Raw genomic sequence first — 17661 nt, 5'->3', positions numbered from 1 at the left:
CCGGCAGTGCCAGAGGAATGAGGGATGAGGTGCCTTGTGACGTAGGTGAGGCGAGAACGTGCTGGAAAGCCCGTCTCCTCCACCTCCCCCGCCCCTCAGCCCCAGATCGCTTTCTCGGGGCTCATATTACCTACCCTCCCCCACCACTGACCATTCTCAGCCCTGCACGTGGCCAGGGGTTCCAGCAGACCCACCAAAACCCCCACCCTTGCCAGGAAAGCACGTGTTGCCCATGTACACACCTTGGCGGCCACCAATGGCCAGTGCTGGGGGGAGGGGGTGGGATGCACAAAGGTGGAGTCTCTGGAAATTTTGCCAGATCGAGAGGGTGTGGACAGCCTGATCCCAAACTCCAGACTCCACAGGCCTGGGGTGCCAGTGCGGTTTAGAGATTGGAATCCATTTCCTGCAGGGCTTTTTGTAAAGCGGGTTGGGGGTTGGGGGGTGGGGGTGGACAAGAGTTGGGGAAGGAGGAAACCCAGAGAAGGCAAGAAAGGGTTCTGAGTGCTAGTCCTCCCTGCCTGGGGTCAGTTAGTTCCCACTCTTATTGGGGGCTTTGGAGTTACCACCTCCTCAAAACAGAACCGAGATGATCCCCCTTTGGATTCATTAATCCTTCCAAGAATAAAGCCCTGGGAGCCTCCTGACAGGGCCATATGGTTTCTTTATCTTCCTTATCTCCCAGCACTCACCTTCCATTCGGAATGTTTATCCCAAGATAAAGATCAGATTCCACTTAGGGTGATTGAATGGGGGCCTCCTCTGAGCATTTCCCCCACAATTGCAAATGAATGGACAATCCAATCCAATAAGAAATGAGCTAGACCAGCTGTGATAATGGATAGGACTCCCCCCACACTCCTAGTCCTCCTCCATGTACTCCCATCTCCCCCATCTTCCACCTGGGCAGTTCCACTTTTACCTGCTTTGTATAGTGGAGTTCTGCATATGATTCCCAGTGGACGTTGCGTAACTGCCTTAAGTGATGCTTAAAAACCAGAGAGATCTGATAGTAGACCAGGGTTTTTTAGTAGACGTAATGCAAGCCACAAACACAAGCCCATATGCTATTTTATGTTTTCTAATTGCTACATGAAAAAGGTGAAAATGAGCAGGTGAAATTAGCTTTAAGACTACATTTCATTTATAATTATGATTACTCATATACTATTTATTTATTATAATTAATATAAAAATACATTTTATTGAGCCCTAAAATATCATTTCAACATGTAGTCAGTATAAAAATGATTCGTGAGGTATTTCACATTTGCTCTTTTGTACTTAGTCTTCAAAATCAGGTGTGCATTTTATGCTTACAGTATATGTCGATTCAGACTAGCCACATTCCAGGCGGTCCATAGCCCCTGTGGCTAGTGGCTGTTGCATTGGACAGGGAGGATCTAGAGAGACTACACTAAGACAGCAGGGGCGAGAACAGACTGTAATGGGGGGCACAGCCATCACCCTTGAGCTGGCTGCCAGCGAGAGGCTCTGGGAGGAGATGTGCCATCCACAAATTTGTTCCCAGTCAAACCAAGATCCAGACTCCATCTTTCTACACATCCTGGCCACCCCTCTCCCCTGACCCAGGAAGGTAAACATACACATACGTCACAAATTTTTTAAATGGTAGCACTTTCTACTGCTGCTAATTTACTGTTAATCATTTCATCTACCAGTAGACTTCTTCACTGGGGCCTCTATCCCTGAGTACTTGTCCTCTGAGCTGTTTCAAAGTGAAGACAGTGCTGATTGGCATCAAGCATCCATGCAGTAGGCTCCACTGTGCTTTGTCGGAACAGGGGGAGGCCTGACTGAAGTAGACAGAGCCAGACTGGGGTCACCAATGCCAACAGATTCCCGGAAGGAGGAGTTTTGACACAATTCAGACGTTGACAGGACACACGGACAGATCTGCCACTAGTTGCTCAGACACCATATTTAAATGACCAGTTATGTTCTGGACAGGGAAGTGGAGGAGGACCGGGTCCGTGCTTTGTGATTTGTGTGTGGTGTGTGTGAGTGGTTCCTTCCTCCTACAGTGATTCTCTAATGAGTTAATAATGCGGCAGGTCTCCTGCTGCAGCTGAGTTATGCCTAGTACCTCCCCTGCTCTTAGAATCAACATAAACATGATACAAAGAGAAGGATGGGAGGGGAGGCCCCTGGCAAAGCAGAGGGGATGTTAAACATGCAAACAGTGAGCATCAAGGGGAGAAAAGGTGGGGAGCACGTCCCAAACCCGAACCTCTGTGTAAGAGTTTCTCCCCTCCCGCTCTCTCTGCTTCATTTTTTTTTTCACAGTCCCTACCATTCTCAACATGCTATTATATTTTTCCTTGTTGACTGTTGATCCTCAGTTTGGTTTCTTGCCCTACTCCAGTGCCTAGGAGAGTGCCTGTCACTCTTAGTAAACATTTGCTGACTGAATAAATTGTTCCCGGAGGTTGTGGCAGGAATACTGAGTGGGGCCCCGAAAAGCTGTGGTCTCAGGAAGAGCAAGAGAAGGAGAGCAAGGCCTTGGGAAAGGCAGAGTGGGGTGGGATAGGGGTGGGGAGGGGGGTGAAGATGCGGAGAGAGATGGTGGTCTGTGTGTGTGACTCCCCGAGTAATGGGAGACAGAAGAATTTGAGAAAGTGGAGGAATGTGATTGCAGCACAAAGGCAGAGAGATTATTTTGTCAGCAACATTTGGATCCCATTGGTGATGAGAGACATGTGGGCCAGGCAAGGAGACAATTGTGGTAGTCAAGACAGGATGTGAATAAGACATAAAGAAGTGTTTCATCAGTGGGGATGGAAAAGAACCAGGGCCGCGGTAGCCAAGTCAAGGAGTAGGAAGTGTTGGCCCCAGCGTTCTCACACACCCGCAGTGTGCCACACACGCGCACAGGCACAGACACACGCACACACCTGCACACACACCCACAGGTACACCGGGACCCACTAGGTTGCCCGCGAGGACCTTTCATTCAAAGGCCCCCATCATGCATTCTAGCACCACTGCAAAGGCCACTTTCTGCTTCAACCTTTGGTCTTTGTCTTCTGTTTGTTTCTTCCCTGAAGGCAGCCTCATGGGGAAAGGGAACGGCAGAACCCAGACACTCTGGAAGAGACGGTATCCCCCATGAACAAGGTTTGCTTCTGGCTTCTCTGGAAGGGAAGAGGCATTGAAGAAGGTGGCAAGGTCCCCAGAACAGAAAGGAATGAAAAGCCCCAGCGAAGGATGGCCTGGAAGAGGAGAGAAATCCATGTTTGAACTGGCCAGGAAGGGCAACTGTTTGCTGACATCCAAACATGCGTTCACACATGTGTGGGCCACGTGAGGGGTCTGTAATTGAGACTGGGGACCCGGAGGAGGCGAATGAGCTTGTTAGGAGTGGGTGTGGACGTGCGTGGGGATCCAGCTGAAACAGGACTTTATTTTTAAAGAGCCTTAGATTGATGTCTCTGCTAGCCTAAATATAACTAAGCAGCCAACTTCTTCCCAGCCTGGCCAGGCCTCCAAGCAAGCTCCAAGGCCCTGTGTTTAAAAAAAAAAAAAGGAAGGGAGAGAGAGGAATCCACAGATGCAAAAGGTCACACAGTTAGCCCTTTGAGTGCGCTGGGAGGAGGAAGATGGATGAGCTGGCTGTGTACACTCTGCAACCCCCAGCCTCAGCCTCCAGCTGGAAAGATGGAGGGTTGTTGGGGGAATGGGGAGGGGAGCGGTCACCCACCTTGTACCTGGGCTCTGCCTGGCCTGAAGGGGACCGTGGAGACCCAGGCTTGTGCTCAGGGAGCCAACAGTCCAGTGTAGGGAGGAGGCAGGTAGAGAGGGCTGAGCAGGTAGGCACACGGTGTTGCAGACTGCAACGAGGATGGGTCCCAGGCGAGAGGCAAGCAGAGGGCTGGGAGCATCCAGGGAGGAACTTCCCATATGGCTGGAGGGCCCAAGAAGCCCATTGTGGAGAAAGAAGGATTTTAAATGGGAGGATTTTGACAAAGATGGAGAGAGAACAAGAAGAAGCAGAGACTAGAGTGGACAGGATACATTTGGGCAGTTCTGAGCGGTTTGGATTTGACCAGAGCACAGGAAAAGGAGAGTAAATGGTGGGGTGGGGCTTGGAGCTTGAGACTCCATGCCTTTCCCAGAAGCTTGTCCTTGAGCCTGCAGACAAAGGTGAGCCATTGAAGACTTGGGAGGAAGGCAGCGACACGACCCAGATAGACTGAAGGAAGGTTGCTTTGGCAATGAGATGTAGGGTGGAGCATAATGGGGAGCCTCTGGGGCTGGGGATAGCCCAGGGACACAAAGGTCAGTGAGGGCTCTGAGTTCCCTGAGGCGAGCTAGCTGCTGCAACAGACCCCCGAACCTCAGAGACACCATAGAAGCTGATTTCTCATTCCTGTGAAGCTAACTTGGCACAGGGCTGAGGGGTGGGGCTCCGCTCCTGTAGGAATTCAAGGATCCTGGCTGAGGGAGGCTTTGCCTTCTTCAGCCTGTGGCGCTGAGAGTCACCCTGCAGTTGACATCCACCTGGCACTGGAGAATGTGGAGGGTTCACAGGTTTGTACGGACCAGGCATTCTGCTGGCCAGACCTCAGTCACGCGGCCCCAGCCACATGCAGGGGGCCTGACGAGAAGTCCCTAGCTGGCTATGTGTCCAGAGGCATGACCGTCTGGAGGTCATCTTGGTCTCAAGGACAGCAAGAGGGACTCAGATCTGAAGGAGCATGTCAGCAACAGAACTGAAACTGAGGGAAGCAGGCAGGAGAGTTGATATTTAGGAGCTAGGAAGAGGAGGAGCCAGAGAAGGAAAACAAAGGGAGGCAGCTTGAGGGCAAAGCGAGGGAAGGGGTCAGTACCAATGAGACTTCAAGGAAGGGGATGCTGAGGAAATGCCCTGGGATTTGGCTCCGGTGAGGCCTGGGGGAAGGTGGGGTAGAGCCAGCGTTCAAGGCTGGAGGAAGCAGCTGCCAGTGATTCCCTAGGACTTTCCATAAGCACATGCCTGAACTAGATGTGTGTGACCCCTTGATAGGACATGAACGTCACGTAATGACTCACTGTGGAGCTGGAGCGGGAATATGGGCTTTGGAGTCAGAAGCTCTGGGTTTGCATCTCTGCACAGCTATCTTCACTTGAGCAAACAACTTAAACTCTCTGAGCCTCAGTTTCCTCACCTATTACCTACTTTTCAAGCCTGTTGCCAGGCTTGGAAGTAATCTCTGTTATGTAAAGCGCTTCACTCAGTGCCAGTTTTTGGTAATTTGTGCAGCAAACATTTATTGTGCACATAATGTGGGCCAGGCACCTCATTAGGTGTTAAGTATTTAAAGGACCCAGACAAAATTCCTGCCCTCAAGACGCTTATACTCTGGTAGGGCCGATGGCCACAGAAGCAGATCCTTAAAATACAGCATGGTAAATGCAGTGATGGAGGTATTCCCGGACGGGGAGACCCAGCCCTGGCTTGCTGGAGGAGGTGACCGGCTGAGTCTTAGTAGAGAAGAGTTCACAGTGGTGAGCGTGCCCTGGGCACCACTAGCATCCTAATTCATGCAACAAACATTTACCTGTTCATTGTAATTCAGGCAGTGAGCACCTACAGTGCACAGACGGGAAGGTTGCCCCTAAGTTCTCGGGGACTGGGGAGGGTTGTGCAGGGCTGTGGTGTTTGCCCCCACCTGGTGCCAGGCTGTGCCCTAGGAGCCCTGCTATAGGGCCTGTTCTGGCCACCGAGCTACAGGAACCACCTTTTTCTGCCTCTTCTCTAAGGAGCCCTGGAGTCCTTCTCTGTGAGTCCATCTAAGAACCGTCTGCAGCACATCTTCTTGGAGGTCTCGATGCCTTCCTGAGGCCCTACATGGAAACAGGGCCCAGATTTCTGCTGCTATTTTTTGAAGCCCACAAACCACCCTGAGGGCTGTCCTCCTTCATAAACCTCTGCCTCAAGAGCAGGGATAAGTCAGAAGAGGCATCACCTCTCCATCACCTCGGAGGGTCATTTGTCTGACCCCTCCTAGATATGACATCAGACGTCAGTGGTACAGGTTTGGACCATACCCTGGTTTGTTTGGGTTTTATTTTATTTTCTTAGTTAGCTCTAACCACCCCCTCAAAGTTTTCTGTGCTCATGCTAAGGACTTTAGAAAAAAATAAAACTATAAAGAGAATAAAAGTAGTAGCATCAGGGGAAGCCACTATTGACATCTTGTGTTCTATCTACATGAGATCATAACTTTGACTTCACTTGTTTTAAATTTTTTTATTGGAGTAAAATCCACAGAAAAATCAGCACCTGAACCATCTTTAAGTGTATAGTGTAAGTACACTCACACAGTTGTGCGACCATCACTACCATCCATCTCCAGAACTCTTCACCTTGCAAAACTGAAACTCTGTCCCCATTAAACAGGGGACACTGCCCCTCCCCCCAGACCCTGGCAACCATCATTCTACTTTCTGTCTCCATGATTTTGGCTACTCTAAGTGTCTCATAGAAATGATATCATGTAATATTTGTTTTTTTGTAACTGGCTTATTTCACTTAGTGGAAGGTCCTCGAGTCTCATTCATGTGGTAGCATGTATCAGAATTTCGTTCCTTTTTAAGGTTGAATAGTATTCCATGGCAAGTGTATACCGCATTTTGCTTCTCTGTTCATCCGTCAATAGGCACTTGGGCTTCTGCTATGTTTTAGCTATTATGAATAATGCTGCTATCAACGTGGGTGTGCAAATGATCTCTTTGAGACCCTGCTTTCAATTCTTTGGGGTATATGCCCAGAAGTGGAGTTGCTGGTTCATATATTAGTTCTATTATTAATTTTTTGAGGAACTGCCATACTGTTTTCCACAGTGGCTGTACTTTTCACATTCCCACCAGCAGTGCACAAGGGTTCCCATTTCTTCCTCACATCCTCCCTAACACTTGTTATTCTCTGCTTTCTTTTAGGTTTACCTTCTATTGTAAGTACTGTCATTAAAAACTTCTGACACAGAACCCTCTCCCATTCTCCTTCTGATGGAAATTTAGGAATCTTCTTCTTTCAATATTTTTGCTATTATAAACAAAATTGTAACAAAGATTTGTACATAAATCTTCACAGCTTTTTGGATTATTTTCATAAGGAAGGACTGACAGATAAAATACAAGATTTGCAGTTATTTGATTTCAGATAAACAATGAATCATTTTTTAGTATAAGTTTTAGTATAAGTTGCCAAGGACAAACTTATTCTTAAAAAGCATTTGTTGTATACCTGAAATTCACATTTAACTGGGTGTTCTCTATTTTTATTTGCTAAATCTAGCAACGTTGCCATCCGTGGAATTCACAGGAATGGAATTAGTGGATCAAAGTTGATGACATTTTCAAGGTTCTGGCTGCCTATAGCCAAAAGTTCTCTCCAGTAAGGCAGTGTTGGTTTTCTCACCCTTAACAGTGAATGAGAATGCCTGTTACCCACAAAATTGGCTGCTTTGTGTAATTTCATTTAAAAAGAAGCAAAACGTTACGTCTTTGATAGGTAGAAAATGATCATTCACAAAGCGTTGATTATCAGTGAAGCTGGCCCTTCCTTTCCAAAGGCTGGGCGTCTGCACTTTCTTTTAAATAAACCATGTGTTCCTGCCTTTGCTCTTTTATCTTTTGGTTTTTCTTGTCAAACTATATGAACTCTTAAAAGATAACAACCTCATGTCTCTCACATTTTGTTGCAAATATTTCTCCCAGCTTGTTTGCCTTTTAATTATGGTTCTATTATTTCCAGAGAAAAGGAATTTAAACATTTGATGCAGTCACATCTCTAGTTTTTTCTTGATTTTTCTGTTGCTTTGAGTCTAGAGTCCCTTCTCATCTAGAGATGAGGTATATTCTCTTCTAGAAGTCTGTGGGGGTTCTTTTTATAGATTTTTTTTTCTAGAAGTCTGTGTGGGTTCTTACTGATTTTTCTTCTAGAAGTCTATGTGGGTTCTTTTTACTTTTTTTTTTTTTAACATTTAACTCTTTAATTCATTTGGAATTTATTTGGAAATGATGTGCAGTGAGTTTCTAAATTAATTTTTCCCTCAAATCTCTAATTTGTTCCAGCACTATTCGCTGAATAAAATCCTTCCCTTCTCAATGATGTGTGATACCTCAGTCTTACACATAAAGAAAAAATCATTTTTTTCTTAAAAGTGACCTTATTCATGTCATTTAATCATTCATATATTCAACAAATATTTTTTGAGCACCTCCAGCTGGTCAGGAACATATTTAAGATTTCTTCCAGCATTAAAATTCTAAATAGAACAGAACTTCTATCTATTTCTTCTCAGATCATTGGAGGAAATTGACATAATTTGCTTCACTTGTTGGTTTTTATTTATGTGTCTTATATTAGTCCATTTTACTGAAGCTTAATTTTATTCATCTCCTTTCCAGGAGTTTTGCCTCTTATTGCTGTAACATGTCTCATTGCATTGGAAGAAGCTTCAAAATGATCGATACGTAATAAAACTGTATAGTAAAGGTGATAGCTGACGTCCTTATTTTATCTCCACGTTTAATGAGAATGTCTCTAATGTTGTGCCATTAAGAATAGCCTTGGCTTTTGTCTTAAGATAAGAAGCATTTTTATGTTTAGAAAGTAATTGTCTCTTCTTATTTTCCCAAGAGTTTTTTTCCTAAGAAAAATCAGAAATGATTGATTAATTTTATTTGGTGTATTTGGTAGAACTAATTAAGGTTATTGTGCCTTTTTTTGTTTTTATTGTTTTCCACTTGAAATGCAAATACTGCTGATTTAGTGGAATTGCATAAAGCAGAATTGGGAGGAATACACAAAATCCCCACCACATTTTATCATATGGTGCTTTCGTGAACAGCATTCTGAATTTGAACTGTGTGTTAAAGTCTTGATTGCACATGCCTATTAATTAAAAAAATAGAGAGCCCCTGAATGCATATATATATAAATATATTTGTGGTGTTTTACAATCTATTATAGTAAATATGCACATACTTTATATGTATATATGTGCATATTTACTATAATATATACATTATGAAACACAACAAATTTAAAAAGTTTTAATAAGCATTCTAATCTCTTCCCCTTACCCCAATAAATCAGCTTGCACATACCCTACTTTGGAAGCCAGTCATATAAAAGATGAGTATTATTGGGGGTACATTCTACCCTGGGCACATGCAGAGTCCTGCGGAACACTTGCACACGCATTTCTATCTGTCACTGAGGATAGCAAATAATGTGTTTGCAGTCAAATGCTCTACCCCTGTGCTATACCCCCACAGATATTGTGTGCTTAAATTTGAATATGCACAATTCAAAATGCCCTCTGAAGCTGGAAGGATTTTTTTTTTTTTAACTAGTGGGATTAAGCTCAGTGATGACAAAAACGCACACACAGGGGGAAAAGCAAGTTATTCCACTCCGCCTGACCTTGTGCAAGTTATGTAGCCTCTTTGGGACTCAGTTTCCTCATTACTAAAATGACAGGGTTAGTTTAGTCTAGATAACCGCCAAGCCCCTTCCTGCACTGACATTTTGTAACTGGGATGACCCTGGGGGGTATCGGGTTAAGGGAGAAGCTGGTCAGCACGTCAGTCAGCCAGACAGCTCTGTTATTAGGAAATCAAGCGGAGTACAGTCCTAAGGTGGAGATGACCAGGAGCTCAGTGTGCACTGAAATCAATCTTGGCCATCTCCAGGGGCCGCCCTGACACCAGTCAAAGCAATGGGATGTGAAGAATTTGAAAATCTTTAGGAGGGATCAGAGAAAGACAACATACGGATTAAAGTCTTGGAAAATGGGTCCTCTGAGGAAAAGTTAAAGAGGTGGAATTCCTTAGGTTCAAGAAGGGCATATGAAGATGGATCTAGCCTCCAGCTCCTGGCATTTGCGCAAGTGTTTTGAAGTCTTAGAGGAAGCATTTTCTGTTTCAAAGAAGAGACCTACTCTAGCTAGATCACAGAAACCCCCAGCCAGGAACACGGGTTTTTGTGACCAGGACTCCCAGGAACAGAAAGCCTTGAGGAGCTGGGCCAGCTCTCCCTTAGCAACAACGTGTTCTGCGTGTTCTCCAGACCTTTCTCTGCTCGCCGCTTCTTACCCCAACTTTGCACTTCAGTGTAGGAAGGTCGGCTTACAGCCGGACATCATGGCCCCTGTTCCATAGCTACATTTTCAATGTCAGGGTCCAGTGCCCATCGGCTCAATCTTTCCACTTCCAGTTCTTGATTCCCCTGAAAGGATTTGTTTATCCTGGCTCATCTTTTTGAGCCAGGCCACTTCAATCATTGGTCATCATTGGTGGGTCACCAATAACTGGATGCCCACCCCAGGTCCAGTCACGTGAGGAAGAGAGGCAGCTCATGTGCTCTAGAACATGGCTATTTAGGGCAGATTTCCTCAGGTCAGCACATGGGCAGACTGGCCATGAGGAACATCTTCAGCAAAGGGACCAACTGTCTTAATCTGACATCGATAGGGGAATAAAATAAGTCTGACCCTGAGTTCTTACACCAGAGGAGATGTGATAGCCCTTCCCAGGACACCCTTCAGAATATTGTGAGCCTCCTCCTGCCTCGAGGCATGCTGACAGAGCGATGCCTTGGGACAGTGGTCTGGCCTGCAGGGCCTCTGAGATTCCCCTTTGGCCTGTCGGCCTGGGAGAACAGAAAGTCACTTCCCTGGTGGAGCCTAATTTCTCTGTCTGCAATGTCTGAGCTTTGCTGATGGGAAAGCAGCTATTTGAGGACTTTACAAAGCACCAAATCTGAAGAACCACAGAAAGAGTTTCGCTATTTAACCAGAAGATACCAGAAACAACCCAAGGACTTTTAGGCCCTCCCAGGTTGGCCTGGCCTGTCTTCATCCATTTTGAATATCCAGTTTCTACCTGAAACCAGCATACCACCAATTCCTTCGAGTCACTGTCCTCCCATTCTTTGATGCTACATGTGGCTCTTTGGCTCAACATCCTGCCCAGAAATCCCCATCATCTTCCAGCAGAGAGAAGATGAGACAATCATGAACAAGTGGGCAGGGTCATTGTTTATGGTCTTTTTCCTGTGCTGGCTTTAATCACACAACCAGCCACACATATAGGCAGGCCAAAAAAAAAAAAAAAAAATTCTATTGACCTCAAATGCAAAGGCCTTGAGAACACAGAGTTCAAATGAAAGTAAGGCTTCATCTGCCCAAAAGACAACTACCCAGACACCTCACTATCTAAAATCAGACCAGAACCTGGAGATGAGCCAAGTGACATCTAAGTAGCCAAAATTATCTGCCTAGGCTCATATTGGTTTATTTAAAGTAGCATATAATTCAAAGCAACTGTCCCCAGAGAACTAGATGAACTCTTACCCTCTAAGAAAGACTGGATGAATTTTATAGGAATAGAAAAGGCTAAATTCCTCACTCATACTCTATTTACTTTTTGTTTACACAGAATTTTGTAAACACAGAAAACACAAGTTTGCCTATGTGTTTTCCCAACCCAGGACAGGCTAAAAGAAGTTGGGTCATGGGCTCATTACAGGTAAAGGGGCAGGCTCCCTGATAAAAAGTAGACCCAGGAACCCCCAAATCACAGCAATATGAAGCAACTTGGGAAAGAGACAGATGGCCACACATATCTCAAAGGTCTTGGACCTCCTGGAATAACAACATGGTGACTGAAGTTTATAAAAACTACTCTAAGCAGGTCAACAATATAAAATTAAAATCAGACTTATCTATTTTAAAACCTGGAAAGTATGTGCCTTTTTTTTTTTTCAGGAAAGATTTCCATCCCAAATGATTACATTTAATTTTTTTAAATTTTATTTAAGTATAGTCAGTAACAATGTGTCAGTTTCTGGTGTACAGCACAATGTCCCAGTCATGCATATACATACATGTATTCATTTTCACATCCAAATGATTACATTTTTAAATGTAATGTTTCAAAGGGCAAACCTTTAGCCAGCTGGAAAACTCCACTATCCAGAACAATCAGTTTCTTTCCGGATAACTGAGGTTTTCCCATAGCTTGGTTTGAACCCTCCAGACTTTTTCTTAAAGGACAGTAGGGCACCTCGTCAGCCAGGGAAATGCTGTTGCTTTGACGTATATGCTATTTGGAATAAAGCAACAGGGGCTTAAGAAGGTTTTACTGTATTTGGTTTGCAGGCTTCGTTTGGCACCATCCCTTTAAAAGGCTGCCTGCCTTTGAACTAATCCTCTATTTATAATCCAGCTGGAGAAAGGCCTCGGCAATATATACAAATTCCTAGGATTTACAGAGTGCTGCTCACGTAGCTCTGAGCCCTCATGCAGAGCCCCTGCCTCGGCCTTCACTCTCCAAGAAGCCCCCTGCAGCCTCGCCGATGCACCTCGGTGCTGAGGCTGACGGGCTGCCTGGCATGACCAGGAAGGCACCCGTGTTCTTGGTGGGGAGCACAGGGCCCATCTGGGACAAGGGCATGGGCTAGATTAGGCTTGGTAAACACCATCGCTCACTCTTGACAGCCCGCACTGTTCAGACGCCCTTTCCTAAAGGCTCAGGGCTGAGGCTTCGTGTGCTGCTCTCCCCTATCAAGCCATTCTTGTCTTATAACTCATTCCTTCCCCGAAACGACGCCAACTTCACATTTTCCTTCCCTCCTCCCTACACACAAATTATTGCAAGTCATGGCATCTAAATATAGCCCCCGGTCTGTTTTCCAGATGCTGAGGCCTCGACATTTTCCTGATGTCTCTCCAGCTGCCTCTTTGCTCTTGCTCTCCTTTCTCCTTCTTTCTCACCTTTTTTCCTCCCCAATACTCCTGCCCTCCGCTTCCCAGTCTCCTCTATCTTTCCTGCTTTCCCAGTTCAAAGGAAAGTTCTAGAAGCAAGGCCTGAACCCTGGACGGCCCTTTCCCCAGCTCTCCAACACTGCTGGCAGAGGAGTTGGGACATAATCAAAGGAAGAAGCAAGAAACAGCATCCCCAGGACCCCCAGCAATGTGCTTCCATGAGTCCTTGTCATCCCTTCACTTACTTGCTGTGTTCAGGAGCCATTTAACCTCCATCCCTTCCCCTACCCTCACTGGCTTCTTCTTCTTGGGTCCCAGGTGCCAAAGAGTGGCTGGTCACTTCCTCCATTTAGGAACTTCCTCTGTTACTGAAAAATAGTCACTGGAACTCACTTCCGCCATCCCTTCCCTGAGGTTAAATGATATCAATTTCTTTGCCTTTCTTCATCAGGCCTAGACATCCAGAGCTTAAGTCATTTTCACAGATTCTGTCTGAACCATATCCTGGTAGGACACGAAGCCGGGCCTTGAGTCCTCTGCCCTAAAAAGGGCTGACTCCTGCCATGTGCGGCTATTGGAGGAATTCATCTGATCCTTCTCCATCTAAGTAAAAAAGAGGTGTTACAGTGGAGATCTGTGTTCGTGCCTAACTTGACATCCACTCTAATAGTATAATATTGGTCCTTTTTCTTCCTGAAAGCAAATTTTGATTCAAGTACATATTTTTTCCATCCTTCCCAACATTCTTGCTCACCCTTAGTCAACTTAATCTAAAGTTCTAATTAGCAGTCTCAAAGTGACCCACATGCTACAAATAGACAGTATATAAAACTATTAGTCAGTCTGTTCATTTATTTATTCAAAAAATAGTTATCAGACACCTCTTTAGGCCACACACTGCAGATAGAAAGATACAAATAAGAATTCACCTCAAGAGACACATATTCTATTACAGAGCGTCTCAAACTTGACACTGTTTTTTTTTAATTGAAGTGTAGTTGATTTACAATGTTGTATTAGTCTCTGGTGTAGAGCATAGTGATTCAGCTATACATATATATTCTTTTTCATATTCTTTTTCATTCTAGGTTATTATAAGATATTGAATATAGTTCCCTGTGCTGTATGGTAGGACCTAGTTGTTTATCCATTTTACACACAGTAGTTTGTACCTGCTAATCCCAAACTCCTAGTTTATCCCTCCCCTCCTTATCCCCTTTGGTAATCATAAGTTTGTTTTCTATGTCTGTGAGTCTCTTTCTGGTTTGTAAATAAGTTTATTTGTATCACTTTTTTTTTAAGATTCTACATGTAAGTGATATCATATGATATTTGTCTTTCTCTGTCTGACTTACTTCAATTACTTCACTTAGTATGATCATCTCTAGGTGTATCCATGTTGCTACAAATGCATCATTTCATTCTTTCTTTGGCTGAATAATATTTCATTGTATATATATAGCCACATCTCCTTTATCCAGTCATCTGTCAATGGGCATTTAGTCAGCCTCAGCACTATTAATATTTGGGGCTGGTTAACTCTTTGTTGAGGGGCCTGTCCTGTGCACGATAGTATGTTTAGCAGCATCGTTGGCCTCTACTCATTAGATGCCAGTAGCAGTCCTCTCCAAAGCTGTGACAATCAAATATGTCTCTAGGCATAACTAAGTGTCCCATGGAGGCAAAATCATCACCTCCGGGGGGATAGACAAATATGTAAATGAGGGTTATAGTTCAGAGAAACCTTACAATAGAGGCATGAACATCAGACTGTGCATGGAGTCAGAGGGCATTTGGGCTGTGTTCTAAAGAATGGATACAGGTTTTCTGGTTGGAGACAAAGTTAGAGGGAGGATATTCTGGGCAGAGGGAACGGCATGTGCAAAGGCACAGGGGCATCAGAGAACAGTTCAGTGTGCCTAGTGTGATGGGTTCCTGGGAAAGAACAACTGCAGATGAGGACAAATTGGGCTGGCCTCAGTTTGTAAGGGGCCTCGTGTGACTAGGATGCTTCCACTTGATCCTGGGGATGAGGGAAAACAAGGAGATTTTTAAGCTGGGGAGCATGATGAACAGATGCATTTTTGGCATGATGGGATGAGCTTGAATTAAGGCAGTAGTGCTCAGAAAGGGAAGGAAGGGCAGGATTTGAGAGCTCTCTCTGGGACAAAACACACAGGACTCACATGCGATGGATGGGGGACAAAGCAAGAGAAAAGAGTTGGACGTGACCCCAGTGATTCAGAGTAGATGGAATCCTTCTGCATCAGTCTCGGAGTTGAAGCTTTTTTGTATCCTAGAAACACTGGAGTTTGTGCAGCTCGCCTTGCAAGGGAAGATGAGGCTTTGGAAATACGTTTACATTGGACAGTGTTTACATTAATCCTTCTTCCTCGCCTGCCTTTAGCCCAGGCTCGTGGGAGGCATCTGGTGGAAAGAACCCAACCTTCAGGAACTGGGTTAAGGGACTGAGCTTCTAGTATTGTCACCCACAGCGCCTGGCAGCCAGGTGGCTCTGAGCCTCGGTTTGTCCATTTGTGATGGAAGGAGACACCCCCGCCTCACCAGGATGTGGTGAGTGTGAATAGGGCAGTTTCTGTGGGTGGTTCGGACCCCTGTAGGTACTTGGCACTTCATGCCTGCAGTTGGCCAGGATCATGAGTGGTTGTAATCAGGCCTGATGGAAAGGCCCCTGACTCCACCGCGGCCTTGAGCGGCTGCCAACTCCGTGACCGGCCTGCTTTCAGACTTGCCTGCAAAGTCTTTTTTTCAGGGTGTCTGGTTCCTGCAAACCGGCTTCCCCAAACCTTCTCAGGCTCCACGAAGCCCCTTTAACTGTACATCCCACTGTCTCTCACGGTCCCCCATCTCCATGGGAAGCTGAGACAATCCCACTCCATTTGGCTTTGTGCAAACCTTCCCCTCCAGCCCCGCTCCCTGCCTTCCTAATGAAGTTAGAGGGAAAGGGAAGAGCAGGAGACTGGGCTGGAGTTGACTTAGAGAGAGGCTGGCCCAGCTAGCCAGTCAGGATGGACTCAGCCCACTACATGACACCTCTCCCCAGCACCGACTCTGCTGAACAAGGTGGGCGGATGGCAGCGGGAGGCAAATGTGTGGTACGTGTGTGCCTGTGAGTGTGAGTGTGTGTGAGCTCACTGCCCCTCACTCCCAGGAGCCCCGGCACTGATGGTGATCTCTCTCAACCCATGAACAACGGGCCCCATTGTTAGCCTGCCCGTCTCTTGGTTTCTGATTCACCCCAGGCCACTGCAGCCTGAGCAGGTTTGCAGCTGCTCAGGGATATACTTTCCAGCACATTTAGGACTTGGAAAAGCCCCAGGTTTCAGGAACACATGGTGAGGGGGGAGGGAGGGAGCTCGAATAGACTCGGAAGGGGGGAAGTGAACTGCTTCTTTCTTTCTTCAAGACGAATCTCCATTTTCATCATCTGATAGCAGGAACAGCATCTGAGGACGGCAGATGAATTGCAAACTTGTGCAGGTCGGGGGAGAGGGCAGGCAAGTGGGGGGAGATGGGCAGATTTATTTCATCCTGGCTGAGGTCTTCTTGTGCAGCCCCGTCCCCTCTGACACGCAGCTCTTGCTCCAGTTACACAGTCTCCGCCCAGCCTTGGGCCCGCCGGGAGCCCACGGGGCGCTACCCACACCGGAAGTCCGCCCCGGGAGCCAGATTCTGGCTTCCCACTGCCAAAGCCAAGGGGCAGAAGACGAGATCTGGAGGCCAATGTGCCCGTAGGCCTGGTGGTACAAATGAATGGTATCTCTTCTCTCCATCCTGGTGCCTTGTTAAGGAGGGAATAGAGACGATGCTGAACAAAGACGGGGTGCTTTCCCAGCTCTGGCATCAGCTCTGTTTCTCCCAGGCAGGTAACTGCCTCACAGCAGACAGGAGCCGGGTGACACTGCTGTCCTTGCATTCAGCTATATTCAACCTCAGCCATTCATCCATCCATCTAATGTCTGTTCAGGGCCTTCTTAGTGCAAGGAACAGAACAAGGTCCCTGCTAGACTGGGAGCCCCAGTTAACTGAGAACCCAAAGGAAGAGGACCACGCGAACAGCACGGAGTGAAGGGGCTCGGGTGGGGCAAGTCCAGATCTGAGCACCCTCAGTTCCTCTGAGAGGCCTGGCAACCTGCTCCCTGGGCTCTGGGCAGCCCCCTCCTCTGCCACCATGTAGCTGGGTGACCCAGGTGTGTTTCCCTGTGCCCATCAGTCATCTCCGTCTGCCAGAGGAAATGATCGTAGGGGCCCCACCTGCCTCCCAGGGTGGCTGTGAGATGCCAGTGAGACTGCGCACACAAGCCCCCGGCAAAGCATGCAGCTTTGTCTAATTCTAAGTCTTCATCTCCCCTTTTCCCCGTAGGGTAACTGAGGGTGACGGCCCGTCACCCACAAGCCGGTGTGAGAACGGGAGGCTGATGTGTGACACTGAAACTCACCGCCCCTCCCCGGCCCCGACCTCTCGGGGCAGTGCTGCACAGGGCTGGCCTCTGTGCAGGGCTCGGAGCCGCTCCCAGGCTCCCAGACAGAGCCCCTTTCTCCTGCACTTCTGCACAAAACTCACTCACAGGGTCTATTCAGAGGGCTGAGTGGTTGAAAGGGCAACCTTTGGGCCTGCCTCAGTGGGTGAGGGAGACAGGCCCCACAGCTCGCAGCCCTGAAGGGATCAGCCAGGCCTTGATTCTGCACAGACACAGCAAGGAAGGTGCAGAGGGGCCTGGAGGACAGGGCTGAGTTCCCGGTCCCTGGCCCCTCTGCTCTGCAGGTCACCCATTCCTTCCCAGAGTAGGTGAATAATTACCACCCTCGGGACAGGCAAGGTGGGCAGGGAAAGGATATAAGGCATGGGTATTTGGAGAAT

At 46.8% G+C, this 17661-nt stretch overlaps 1 protein-coding gene across 3 annotated transcripts in view; it reads left to right on the top strand.

Annotated features, from left to right (window-relative positions):
- RAD51B (RAD51 paralog B) overlaps positions 1-17661 on the top strand; it is a 696422-nt gene that overhangs the window by 656885 nt on the left and 21876 nt on the right. The window contains exon 13 of one of the 3 annotated variants that reach the window (XR_012507483.1): positions 3069-6990. The exons of the other annotated variants lie outside the window; for them this stretch is intronic. The gene's annotated coding sequence lies outside the window, so the exon portion shown is untranslated. Of the gene's footprint in view, positions 1-3068; positions 6991-17661 lie in introns of those variants that run through there. 3 annotated transcript variants of the gene reach the window in all.

The sequence above is a fragment of the Camelus bactrianus genome, chromosome 6 (genome assembly GCF_048773025.1).
Source record: "Camelus bactrianus isolate YW-2024 breed Bactrian camel chromosome 6, ASM4877302v1, whole genome shotgun sequence".
In the NCBI taxonomy this organism is placed as follows: Eukaryota; Metazoa; Chordata; class Mammalia; order Artiodactyla; family Camelidae; genus Camelus; species Camelus bactrianus.
This window is presented reverse-complemented; position numbering and strand designations above follow the sequence as displayed.